This window comes from Ambystoma mexicanum, chromosome 2p (assembly GCF_040938575.1).
Source record: "Ambystoma mexicanum isolate Mex_15411 chromosome 2p, UKY_AmexF1_1, whole genome shotgun sequence".
NCBI classification, from domain to species: domain Eukaryota; kingdom Metazoa; phylum Chordata; class Amphibia; order Caudata; family Ambystomatidae; genus Ambystoma; species Ambystoma mexicanum.
Genome location: NC_090923.1, coordinates 661731334 through 661744837, shown reverse-complemented (window position 1 = coordinate 661744837; position 13504 = coordinate 661731334). Strand labels below are relative to the sequence as shown.

Below are 13504 nucleotides of genomic sequence, written 5' to 3'. Positions count from 1 at the left end.
TATCGAATCGTTGCTGAAATCCCTATTTGGCGAGACCTCCATTACGGAACATTTCTTGGTGGAAAGAGCACACTGCACGCTGGCCCCAGTGCCCAAACCAGGGGCACCCCCCCGTACCATCATCGCTAAACTGTTAAATTACAGGGACAGAGATGCAGCTCTCCGTTTGGCAAGAGAAATGGGGCCACTTCGACACGGCAGCGACAATCTCCACATATACCCCGACTTCGCCGCAGGAGTTTAGATGCAAAGAAGATCATGTGACCTGGTCAAGAGACAACTCAGACTGAGAAAGGTACCATATGCCTTACTGTTCCCGGCAAAACTACGGATACAGCACGGCGGCCAGGCACATTTTTTCGAAACACCCGTCAGCGGCCATGAACTACATAGAAGCGTCCATTCCACTACTCCCGCAAGGGGGCGACCCTGACCAAAATGGCCTCCAAATTCCGGTCGCAGACATAAGAGACCCTAACGATTGAATAGCAGCACTACAATGGAAAATAGAGGTATCTGGGTGACACCGGCCTAGGCTTTGGTTATATGCCGGATGAGTTGCATTTGGCTACAAGGGCTATGGCCGCAACGTACGCAACCCCGGAAAGTTCCAAAGGTTAATGAAAGGGTCTCATCATCAGGTTGGGGTTGATGGTGTGGGTAGGGGTGGGGGTAGGGCACGGGGAATTGTTGTGGGTCTGCTGAAAGGAGGGAAAAGTTTACAAGTTGATAATGTTTTTGGAGAGGGAATAAGCACCTCTGAGATGTTAATCTTTGCATCGGGTGCTGAAGTTAAGCTACAAAAAATCTGTGCTCACATCACCGCATGCTACGTAGAACTGGGGAAAATTGCATCAACCCATGGTTGTTTCATTACACACGAATGGCACATCATACTGTATTGGAAGCTCAAACTCCTTATGTGGAATGTCCGTGGACTCAATAACCGATCGAAGTCTAGCAAAGTGGGAGTATACATTACCAGACACCATCCGCATATTGTCATGCTGCAGGAAACACATGCACTGCAAAACGTGAATACAGGCATCCTTAGGCAAAGGGGAAACAATAGATAATATACTGAATACTTATCACAAAACGGAGGAGTGCTTACATTGATACACCCCTCGTTGGGTTTTAAGTTTGAGAAAAGCAAAATTGACCCGCAAGGTAGATACGTAATTGTATGGGGAAAAGTGGCGGGAGAGGAGATGGTTCTTGTAAACACCTATGGGCCTGATATAGGTGACCCAGACTTTTATATAAATGTAATCGATCAGATCAGCCCAGAGGATAATATATGTATATTATGGGGGGGATTTCAACACTATACTCGATGTAGCTCTAGATCGATCCTCTATTAAAAAAAGGGGCCTCACCAGGGCAGCCTGTGTACTTCATCAAGCCTTGATGCAACTATCCCTCACTGATGCCTGGAGAGCACTGCACCCACTGGAGAGGCAATATTCATTGTACTCCTCTGCACACGACACAGAGTCACAAATCGCTTATTGGTTTATTTCAGCCCATCTGGCAAATATGGTAGATCATTGTGACATTCACACCCGTACGCTGTCGGATCACTCCCCAATCTCCTTAGAGGTTAAACTGCGTAACATCAAACCCCCCCACCAGAAGATGGAGAATGCCCCCAGACATCCTCAAAGATCCGAATGTGGCAGAGTCACGACACACTGAAATAGCAGAATTCTTCAAGCTAAATAAAGGGCCCGTAGACAAATACGCAACACTCTGGGAAACCTTCAAAGTATGGGTAACAGGGGCCATAATGTCAAAAAGCACAGGACTCCTGAAAGCTGTCAGATTAGAATTAACTGACACAGAAAAACACCTTAAAGTTTTAGAGAATAAATACAGTGGAACGCATGAAAAGGCCACCCTTGCCGAGGTCAATGTTCTCCTACAGAAATTCAATGAGTTAGCAGCCAGAGAACTACAATACATGGCATCACCCATTACGGCATGTAGATACGAAGAGGGCAATAAGGCAGGACGCTCCCTAGCAAATCTCCTGAAAAATGAACAGTACCATTCACCGATCACTAGCATTATAGCGGGAAATAGGGAGGTCATAAACGATGAAGAGGGAATCAACAAAGAATTTACTAAATTTTAAGCCAATCTATCTGCAAATCGGGACACATGCCCAGAGACGGAAACAAGGAATTATCTAAATGGCATTACGCTCCCGTCGCTTTCAATCGAGAGCGCCTTAACCCTCGAACAACCAATAACATGTGAAGAAATTGCTGAAGCGATTAAATCACTCACATCTGGCAGAGCCCCGGGGTCAGACGGACTAGGTACTTGTGTGGGAAGAAGCAATGATGTGTGGATCGCTGCCTGAAACAATGAGGTAGGCAATAATCACAGTGTTACTGAAACCTAGACGTCCCTCTCATGAAATGTCCTCTTACCGACCTCTCTCCCTGATAAACTCAGATGCGAAAATATATGCAAAAGCACTCGCCACTAGACTGCTACCCAATATGACCACGTTGGTCCATCCGGACCAGTGCGGCTTTATCCCGGTAAGATCAACAGCACTGAAATTACGCAGTTTGTCTGGGGTCATGGCCCAGATCAAGCCAGGGCACAGGCTTCGGTTATATCACTAGATGCTGAAAAGGCCTTTGACTCGGTATCCTGGACGTACCTATTTGCGGTACTTCAGAAATTCGGGATGGGACCATATTATGTAAGCTGTTTCAAACTACTATATACCTCCCCAGATGCAAGGGTACTCACCAATCATACGATCTCCAACACCTTTGACCTGGGAAGAGGCACGAGGCAGGGATGCCTGTTCTCCCCCATTTTGTTTGCTCTGACGATAGAGCCAGAGCTGCAGCTGTTAGACAAAAACATAAACAAAGGGGGATCAGAATGGCCAGAACCACCGGATCCATATCCTTATATGCAGATGATACACTACTTTACATTCGTGAACCAGACAAAAACCTTGGTCCTGTACTGGAAGCCATGCATGAATTTGAAGAGTATTCAGGATACAAGATAAACACTTCTAAATCTGAAATTTTCCCATTAACATCCGCCACCAATTGCCCAACCAACACTGATGGCCTACGGTGGTCACCTGCGAGCATAAGATACCTGGGGATCCTGGTGTCCAAGGATAGAATGTCCCTCTATATTGATAACTATGAACAACTCCTACACACGATCATGGTCAAGCTTCAGTTATGGGCCAAACTCCCCATCTCATTGATTGGCCGGGTTGTGGTGCTTAAAATGGTAATTCTTCCTAAGCTCTTATATGTGTTTAGCAACGTCCCGATCTGGCCGGGTAGGCCGTTCTTTGATAATCTGCGTTCAATGGTGACGATGTTCGTGTGGGATGGTGGTTCCACTAGAATGAAGTGGGAGAAACTTGTTGAGCCATACGAGATGGGCAGCATAGCGGCACCAGATTTCGAGCTATATTACTTAGCAGCCCAGGCACAGTACGCCAAGTACTGGCTGGACCAAGCAGACATTACACCGCATATCCCCATAGAACGTCATTCAGTATGCCCTACAGACCTACGTTCCATAATATTCACAACACGATATAAAGATTCATGTAGGTTCGACCCCGTAAGCACCACGATTAATGCATGGGCCATGATCTGCAAGAGACTAAAAATAGACACACCTTACGATTCGAAGGCCCCAGTATGGAACTTCCCCGGGATTAAGTCTACATATCATAAAGGCATACAAAAGACATGGGTCCCTGAGTATGAGATCAAGATGAGAAGTATGTTCCCAAATGGGAAATTTGTCACACCAGAAGACTTTGCAACCACGGTGGGGGGAGGTCAGCTCGCAACGCTACAATACTACTGTATGAAGTTCGCATTTAAAGCAAAATGGCCATCATTTCCGGACGAACCCACCCCACATGAGTGTTTTCAATCTTCGTATTTACAAACGGGGACCTAAATTATACAACATAATACAAACACATACGCAATCATCAAATACGATTAAAACCTCCTGGGAAACAGATATGGGTGTGGTCATCGATGAGGAGAAATGGAAAAGATATTGTTTGATGTCCAAAAAAGCATCATTGAACGCAGGTGTTCGTCTAATACAGTTCAAAGTATTGGACAAACTACATTACACACCGGCTAGAATTACCAAATTTACGAGTACGATAACTGGAGGTTGTCAGAAATGTGGGTACCCCACAGCCGATTCATATCATATGTACTGGGCCTGCCATTTGATCACCGAGTTTTGGAGGGAAGTAGCAGAGATGCTTGAGGAAATGGCAGAGATTCCCGCTGACCTCACACCTTAGAAATACCTGTTCGGTGATATTGGGAAAAAAGTTGAGAGGACTAGAAGGTTATTTAATGTAACATGTGCAGTAGCTAAGAAATGCATACTTCAAAACTGGAAAAGCCCACACGCGCCACGCATAGACCACCTTCTTCGAGAACTTGATATGCATAATAAATTGCCATTTGTAGTGTATATTGAATGATATGGAATGTGTACTGTAGCTGTGACGTGATGCACAATCAAACACAGTTTTAAAAAAAACTATATGTGTGCTTCACTAGTGTGATCTAATCATGTTACACTAGACTCAGGTTTTTGTCAACCTCCACCCAGCGCTAAAGGGAGAGCCTTGACTCACTTCGCTCTAGATAGATCTTCTGAGAGAAGAGACTTTGAGTGTGCTGCCTTATCCTGTGCCAAAAACGTGGAATATACAGACATATAATTTCTTGGACACTTCTTTCTTTAACATAACATTGTCTCCCACACTATTTGTAATTAGAGGTAAGGATTGGCAATAGGTTTATTAGTATAGGCACTTGTATTTTGACAAGACACCACTAGGACTGCGTGATTATTATTTGATGGATGTAGCTTGCTCCCATCTTTAGATTTAGGATTAGATAGGCATATTTTCAAACCCTTTTTGAAGTTCAATAAACACCCTTTAACTGTGGTCAGGTGTGTCTGTCTTACTGTCGATACCAAGACGTCCTTACTGGTGCGAAACTGTGATCATCCTTTACAATGAGAAGGGGGTCAAGTTGGGATGGCAGTGTTCCTCCCCAAAACACTGCTGGGCCTAACATCCACTGGCTCAGGATGGCACCTGTCCCCCAGAGACACCACATTACCCCCAGAGTCACCACCTTGCCAGTACCCAGAATCAGGCAGGGGACCAAATCACATGTTCCTTAAACAATTTCTTCGGTCAAAAGAAATCCTGGATTATGTTGGTTAGTATAAGCATTTGGTAGAGTAAGCTTTCACTTCACCTAGCCCTCATCCTAAGATGGAGACGGGAGGTGCAAGTTGTGGGACCTCTGAAGCCAATACGACAACCTCAATCTGAGACTAGCTGAAGTTCAAGGATTCAGGTAACAGCAGCTCAGGCTGTTTACCCTTATCTTTGAAAGCAAGTTTCCCTGGTGTGATGAATCCCAGGATGTCATCACTGCTTCCGTAGGAGTAGCCCCTTCCCATGAGGCCAGGGTGGGGAGGCCGTTACCCAGTAGTCACCCTGGGGGTGGTCCTCAGCAGGTGGATCTCATGAGAAGGCAAACCTCCTGTGGGACCTGTTATGACCATATCGGGAGAACGCAGCGTCCCTATCACGCCCCCTCCTCTCCTTCACCTCCTCCGTCTCCACACCTCCACATATTTTTGCAGCAATATTAACGCATGGAACCTGTGGAGGACACCCCCGCAACACCTGCATTATTTTTAAAGGAGCGGGGGACACCCCCACAACCCCTGCTCCCAAAAACCCCAAAAATTATCCCCCCAAAAATATTGCCTATGGCCGCTCTAAACAACCATATATACGGCAGTATTTTTGGTGGGGATAATATTACCTGATACCCCCCTTCCCTCCTATACAATGTTTTTCTGTAGTAAAACAGAAGGAGAGTACTGAGACGAGGAAGATCTCTAGTGAGTAACAACACCATAACGCAATCAGTACTGGAACAGGGAGGAGGCAGGGAGCAATACTGAGTACCTGCCATAACCACTTTTACCATTCTAGTGGTTCTCGACAGTTGATTGGAAGAAGCTGAGTTAAAAGCAAGGAAGGACTTGACTAAGTGGCAAGCCCACCTTGGAGGAACCGTGAGATGGAGTACGCCCTGGGAAGAAGAAAGGCAGACTGGGGAGCCGAGCAGGAAGTAGGTTGCTGCCAAGGTGACCTGGTGTGCAGGAACAGCACGATGAGTAGCAAGGAAGACGCTCCTGGCATCCCCCAAGGTCGGTAGCCTTGGATGAACAGTCGTACCCCAACAAGGAAGAAGCAGGCATGGCGGAGCCGCCTGCCCCCAGAGACGACAGAAGGAAGCATGGGAAGCCCCACCACAGACAGCAGGCGCACGCGACGTTCCGAGAGCATCGCAGACCACATTAAGGTACGCTGATATACGGTGAGGTGCCAGGGGCCTTCTAAAGTGGCAGAGACAATTTGAGGAGGCAGTTAAGCCTAAAAAGCCACATAAATGGGTCTGGGACCTTATTAAAAATCCTAAGACATTCAGAAAGAATAATCAAGTGGATGATACTTTGCCGAACAGTGAACCAAGTTTAGCGGGGTACTTGTAGAAACCCACAGTGCTAGTCTGGAACATGTACCCATAGGAAGAGAACTGTGGAAGTGATATACAATAAATACAGTACTTGGCAGGCGAGTAAACCAAGTCTGTATGTGACACCACAGCTTGGGAGTGCATCCAAGCTATTCTTCTTCGTCGCAGTACCTGGTGGGAGTAAACCAGGTCTGCCAACCAGGATCAGGGACCCACCACTGCTTGGCAGTGCATCCAACCTATTCTTCTTCATCGCAGTGCCTGGTGGGAGTAAACCAGGTCTGCCAACCAGGGTCAGGGACCCACCCCAGTTTGGAACAACATCGAAACTCTTGTCTTTTAACTGTGACTGGTGAAAAGGAACCAGGACTGCCAATCAGGGTCCGGGACCCAGAGACAGAAAAGGAGGCCTAACAAGGGCCAACCAGGGAACAGAATGTTCCCTAACAATTGCTGAACTGTACAAGAAGCCTGAACAAAGCAGGGGAAGGGGGATATTCCCCAATACTTCAGGATCTAAAAGATTCCAAAACTGACTTTTGTCTAGAGAAGGGACCATTCCCTTTGGCCTAGAAAGACATTATTTTCATTTAGTTAAAACATAGAGTGTAAGGGACAGAGCTAGGATCTGATATTGGAGTTTAAACATTTGCTTTGGACATTTTTTTTTTTTAACTTTTCTTTATTGGCACGAAGTAGAGACAGGCACAATGCACATTACATCAACAGCGCATAGTACAAACTTCAGGGCGCGGATGCTCGTGACAGGGTTCAACAGCAATACTAAATATCAACAGTAGCAGGATACTAGCAATATTGGCCTTACAGTTCCACTTGCGCAGTCGTATGCGCGGGCGATGGGGGAGAAGATAGAAGTTCCAAGTCTGTTCTGCTGTTCAGATAACCACAAAATTCAGTCCATATATTTTTGGGGCGGGCTATCACAGGCAGCATGTTGATATAGTCCTCCTCACACATTTGCACCTAGGTAAGGGCCCTTAACCACATTTCCAGTGAAGGGGGGGAGCGGCGCTTCCAATACTGCAGAATGCACTTTTTAGCCACCATCGCCCCCACATTCAGGAATTTAGCAACACGTCTCGCCTCAGTCCCCTCCCACAGCCCGAACAACAAGGCCAGGGGGTCCGGGCCGATCTGGAACCCCACCATCTCAGAAAGGGCCCCAAGCACTGCCTCCCAGAACGGAACCAACGCCCCGCAGAGCCAGAACATGTGGGCATGGTCCGCATCAGTGGACCTGCACCTCTGGCAGTGATGAGGTTGGTCCCTTGCAAACTTCCCGACCATATGAGGAGTAGTAGAGGCGATTAAGCAGCTTGTATTGTACACATCTTAGTCTAGAGTTGAGGGAAACCCTGCGCGTGTGTACACACATTTTTGTCCACATACCATCAGTGATGTCTATCCCTAGTTCCCGGCTCCAAGCGCCCCGGATCGCGTCGGAGGGCTCCACAGCTCGTGCCCTCAATATTTTATACAGGGCGGACACTATGCCCCTGCTCCCTGCAGAATTAGCAATGTAGCAGATCTCGGGGGACTCAGGGGGCTCGTCCGGGTAACAAGGCCACATATCTCGGACTGCCGCTCTGAGTCTAAAGTACTGTAGCAGCTCAAGTGAGGTCCTGGAGTGCCCCGGCATCCATGTCTGCGGGGTTATGAATTTCCCATCGGGGAACAGATCAGCAAAAGAGCGGTATCCCAGGTCTAGCCAGTGACGCATAAGGAGCTTATCCTGTGTAGGGGCTAGGCCCGGGAATGACCACAAGGGTAGCCATTTGTAGTACGGGGGATTGTCAGACTGGGGTAGCAAACCCTGTCTCCACGCCCTGATGGTGGCGGCCACTGGGTCCGCTGGGGCGTCCGAGTGATACGAGTGGAAAAGGATCAGGGACATGACGTTAGCCTCTCCTGTCGCAAGGATCTCAAGCTTAACGTGCGGGGGAGGGTCCTGGTGTTGGTACCAGTGTGTGGCGTGTTGGGCTTGTGCAGCTATCCAGTACAGGGCCAGGTCCGGTGCATTGAAACCCCCTTTCTCATAGGACAGTGTCATGTGCTGCCACTTCCTACGCACTGCGCCAGAATGCCATAGAAAGCGGGCGAACCCCGCATGCAGGTCAGCAAAGTATCGTTTCCCGGGCCAGAGTGGGACATTAGCAAATATGTAAAGGAGTTTTGGTACCAAGATCATTTTGATTAGTGAAAGTTTCCCTGATAGTGAGAGGAGGAGGTTACACCACTTCTTCATTCTGGCCTCGGCGTATTGTGCAGCTGCCTCATAGTTATCGGTCAGCAAAGAGACCCTCGAGAGGGACACCTGGACCCCAAGGTACTTGATACCCCCAGGAGCCCATTTGAGCGGGAATTCGCACCCAGGTTGGGGAGTTGCGGGTGTGAGGGGGAAGATTTCTGATTTGGAATAATTTATAGTGAAGCCCGAGAATGTACCAATTTTGATTATCTCACGAATGATCGGGTCGAGATGAGCCGAGGGGTCTCTGATGTACAGAAGTACATCATCCGCATAGAGTGATATAATCTCAGGGGTATCCCGTAGCCGTATCCCCTTACGTGTGTGATTATCCAGTATGCTATCCGCCATGGGCTCAATAGCCATCGCAAACAGCAAAGGAGAAAAAGGACATCCCTGGCGCGTCCCTCTGTGGAGGGTGAATGAAGCTGACAGATGAGAGTTAACCAGGACTTTGGCCACAGGGTTGGTATAAAGCAGTTTGATGTAGGACAGCATGTTTGGGCCGATTCCCATCCTCTCAAGCACTGCCCATAGGTATTGCCATGAAACCATGTCAAACGCCTTCTGGGCGTCCAGTGTCACAGCAACCGCGTTGGCATTGGGATCGATTCTAGAGATGACGTTAAACAGTCGCCGTATATTTAGCGCGGTGTTCCGGGTGTATCAAGTATTTCATGATGGGGAGGAACCTGTTTGCTATAATCTTGGCGAATATTTTGGTGTCGGTGTTCATGAGAGACAGAGGTCTGTAGGAGCCGCATTCATCCAGAGGCTTGCCCGGCTTGGGGAGCACAGTAATGAGAGCCTCACGCAAAGATTGAGGGAGGGTAGCATGGCGTAGCGACTCATCCCATACCTCGTACAGGCGTGGGGCCAGCAGGGCAACATGCTCTTGATAGAATCCGGCGGTTAGGCCGTCTGGGCCGGGAGCTTTCCCCTTAGGGAGGGAAGATATGACCGCAGTGATTTCATCCAGGGTGAAGGGCGTGTCTAATTACTCTTTAGTAGCATTGGATATAAGGGACATAGGTATGCGATCAAGAAGCAAGTCCAGATCTTGTTGGTTGTGCTCTCGCTGCTGAGCGTAGAGGGTTGTATAGAAGTCTGCAAAGGTCTCAAGGATGGACTGGTCAGACCAGTGCCGGACTCCATCTTTATCGATAATACTGTCTATTCGGGCTTTACCCCCCTCTATACGGGCTAGGCGGGCCAAGGTGCGATGGGGCCTCTCGCCCTAGCCATACTGTCGAGCCGCAGCGGGTCGGGCAAAGTATCTTATCTCGCTGAGGGCAAGGGACTCAAACGTGTCTAGTTCAGATCGTATTTGTGCTAACTTGGGTGGGGAAGGGGCAGAAGCGTACTCGCGCTCCAATTCCTTGAGACTGGTCTCGGAGCGCCGCAACGAATTCCTAATGTCTTTCAGGACCCCCGCCTCCCTGGAGATACACATGCCCCTGATGTAGACCTTGAATGCCTCCCATCTAACCCCATCTGTTGTGTCGTGTCGTTTGTTGTTGTTAAAAAACGAGGTGATATCTGCAAGGATGTCGGCCCTAAAGACAATGTCGTGCAACGCCGCCGACTTAAATCGCCAGTTGGAGCGATAGGGGAGAGGAGGGTGCAGAGCTATATCCAATGTGATCGGGGAATGGTCAGAGAGGGTGCGCGGCAGTATCTGAGAATCAAGGGTTTTGCCAATGAGTCCAGCTGAGAGAAGAAAGAGGTCAATCCTGGAATGTCTGTCATGTACCGAAGAGTAGAATGTAAACTCTTTAGTCAGCGGGTGGAGCGCTCTCCAGGCGTCAACCAGACCAGCAGGGACCATGTGGGCGTGGAGGCGGCGGGCGGCTCTGGACATCACCCTGGGAGCGGCTCCCGATCTGTCCAGCTCGGGGTCTAGTATTAGGTTCATTTCCCCCCCCAAATAATCGGGATCCCAACATATCTGTGGAGTATGTCGTCGATGTGATAAAAAAAATCAGGTATATCAATGCTCGGGGCATAGGTGTTAACCACAAGGCATTCTGTGTTGGCAAGTAGGCAATGGAGGATTACGTACCTTCCCTCTTGATCTATGTGACTGGTGCGAAGAGAAAACTCCACGGACTTGTGAATTAAGGTGAGGACACCCCTGGACTGAGAGGAGTAAACCGTGTAATATTTGTTGGGACCTCATGTCGGAGCGAAAGAGGACGAGAGTTGTGCAAGGGCATGGGTTTCTTGCAAGAGGAGTATTTGGACCCCGTGCCTCTGGGCATATGAAGTGATCCTGCGGGCCTTTGTGAAGTTGCTGAGCCCTCTGATGTTCCAGGACATTAACCTAATAGCCATTCTGTGGTTCTCAGGGGGGATTCCAGCAGTGTTTAACATTATCTGTTGAACCTGTGTTGGCTATCAATGCAATGGCACGCTGATTCGTGCCCAGGGTCACCACTACCTTGCCATTTTTGTTATAACATCCCACAACTGTACACCCCCCTCCCTCACTGCCCCCCAAAACATAGCAGTGTGCAACAACCCACCCGAAGACCAAGTGCGTGCGTGCCAACCCCAACTTTGCAACGCTCGCCTATACGCCCAACTGGTGCGCTTCGAGTGATCACAACAAGCCAAACGCGGCATTGCAATTGCAGCGGGGGTCGCTGCTGCCATGAACCTGTCTTAGATAAGTGAATGGTGCGGTACACCATAGATCGTACAGCAGTATCACATATTAGGTTTCAAATAGGCATTACAACAAGTTAAACCTAGTAATGGATATACAAAATAAATGATTCACAAAATAGCAAGGAAATGCACATGTCAAACACGCCATTGGCGCGGAGGGAAGCGCAGACACCAGAGTCCGGGCAGGCCATCTCAGCCCTCCTCCAGATGAATATCCACCGGACCAGGAAGCGGTATGTGGGCTTCAATAAATGTAACCGCCTCATCCGGGACCGTGAAGAAGTATAGTTTATTGCGATGGGTGAGCTTCAGTCTTGCAGGGAACAGCATGGCATATTCCACTTTCCTTTCCCTAAGCAGCTTTTTCACACCGTTGAACTGCCTGCGTTCCATTTGAACATTTACGGAGAAATCGGGAAAGATACGGATAGTCCGGGACTCCAGTTTCAGCTCACCCTTCTCCCGGGCCAAGCGCAGGATGTGATCCCTGTCCCTGAAGCTGAGAACCTTAGCAATAATTGGCCTGGGGAAGTCATCCGGCTTGGGGCGGGGGGCCAGTGCCCGATGGGCGCGTTCAATCGTGAAGAATGGGGAGAGCTGAGGGTTACCCAATAGGTCTCTCAGGAGATTTTCAACAGCTTGTTCCATTTTGCCTCCAAGGGCCGACTCCGGGACCCCTACAATACGAATGTTGTTCCGGCGGGATCTGGACTCTAAGTCATCGCACTTTGCCTTAACTTGCTTCATATCTCGCACCAGTTCCGAGACCGTGTTTTGGAGCACATGGACCTCGTCTTCGTTGGTCCCTATCCTGGTCTCGGCCTCGACCAGCCTGGTGCCATGCTGATCGAGCTTGGTGCTGAGCGAGGCTACGCTAGCGTTAATGTCATCTAGTTTTTCATGGAGTGACGCGAAGTTCTTTGCCATAGTTTCCATCAATGTAGTAAGGTCTGGCTGAGGGGAACAAGAGGGTGCAACCGGATCGTCCTGAGGCGAGTAATCCCCCCCTGCTCTTGCTTAGGGAATGTCTTGCCATATTTGTCCATTGCCCCGCTTTGTTAGCCCCGCGCTGCCTATTGGACATGTTGGGGACACACTGAGACCCGGGGGGAGACCAAGTAGAATGAATGCGCCGACCCGTCCAGGACCGACCCCCGTAAAGGAGCTAGGGTGCGGTCCACACCAGACAGATGCGTTCCGGGGCGTGGGACCCCAGTGCAAGGGAGGACAGGGCGATAGGTGATCCCGGGTGACAGCATGTACCGGTGGAATGCAATGGGCAACAGTAATGTCAAGCAGATAGCAGCGCAGTTAGAAGGCGGTCAGCATACGTGGGGTGTTGACGTGTGGGTGAACAGTTCGTGGATCAGTCCAGGTGCCACAGGTCGCACCGCAATAAGGGAACAGCACCACACGGACCAAAGGGGGCAGCGTAGCCCTGCCGGGGTTGAAGACACTTAGTCCGAGGCAATCAACGTGAATATGGGGGCACCTATGCCCTGTGGGGTGGAGTGAGCGCAGCCCCCGGGTCCCTCAGCATGAAAATGGGCCGGTATACCACACTCCCAGTCCCCAGCTCCTCACCTGAAGCAACAAGGTGTAGGGGGTAGAGGGAGCGATGCCAGGCCCCCATCCAGGAGCGGGAGCCGGCCAGCGAGGCAGCAGCAGGAGACCAGGCCGTCGCGGGGGAATCCGGAGGACGAGATCAGCACAGGGTGCGCGCCGCGGGGGAGCAACAGCGGCCCCCGCGGAGCTGTAGAGAGAATCCGGCCGCCGCCTGCGGGAGGAAGCGCCACCCCAGCGGCGCGCAGAGGCCAGCCCAGGTGGGCCGGGAAGATGAAGGATATGTCTGCCGCCACCAGAAGCGGCCCACCATGCAGCTGGGTGGTGTCTCAAGGTATGTGCCCAGAGCGGGGCCCCGAATGTGCGGCCCCGCAGGCCACAGCGGAGCAGCTGA

At 49.8% G+C, this 13504-nt stretch overlaps 1 protein-coding gene across 3 annotated transcripts in view; it reads left to right on the top strand.

The window, feature by feature from the left end:
• The window catches only part of LOC138566663 (F-box only protein 27-like), a 1347647-nt gene that overhangs the window by 1253213 nt on the left and 80930 nt on the right, over window positions 1–13504 (top strand). The window lies entirely within an intron of this gene.